The 390-nt window shown below is 38.7% G+C and overlaps 1 protein-coding gene across 3 annotated transcripts in view; it reads left to right on the top strand.

Annotated features, from left to right (window-relative positions):
* LOC107654986 (protein jagged-2-like) overlaps positions 1-390 on the top strand; it is a 48511-nt gene that overhangs the window by 27394 nt on the left and 20727 nt on the right. The gene's annotated exons all lie outside the window — the stretch shown is intronic.

Genomic DNA, 390 nt, shown 5'->3' with positions numbered 1-390 from the left:
GTTTAAAAAACGTTTTGCACCGTTTTTGTCGGGGCTGAACGCAGCACTGATGAAGGCACGGTTTGATCTTCGGCTGACCAATCAGCAGAAAGGGGCGTTTAATTCCCGCCCACGTGTAGAAATAGAATATTCAAGCTGTTTATTCATTTTTCCCCCCATGAACGAAAAACGAAAATTTAAGCTGAATTCTCCTTTTTCGTTTTTTTGGAAAAAAACAAAAAAAACGAAAAAGGAGCCGTTTTGTCATTTTTCTACTTTCAATATTAAATCAAAAAAAGAATGATCGAATGATACAAGGATTATGATGTAATAGGTTTAACTGCTGTTTGATAAACGTGTTCAATGGTATAGATCAGGGCTGTCCAAACTCGGTCCTGGAGGGCCGGTGTC

Source organism: Sinocyclocheilus anshuiensis, unplaced genomic scaffold, assembly GCF_001515605.1.
Source record: "Sinocyclocheilus anshuiensis isolate Anshui unplaced genomic scaffold, SAMN03320099.WGS_v1.1 scaffold487, whole genome shotgun sequence".
Lineage (NCBI taxonomy): Eukaryota > Metazoa > Chordata > Actinopteri > Cypriniformes > Cyprinidae > Sinocyclocheilus > Sinocyclocheilus anshuiensis.
This window is presented reverse-complemented; position numbering and strand designations above follow the sequence as displayed.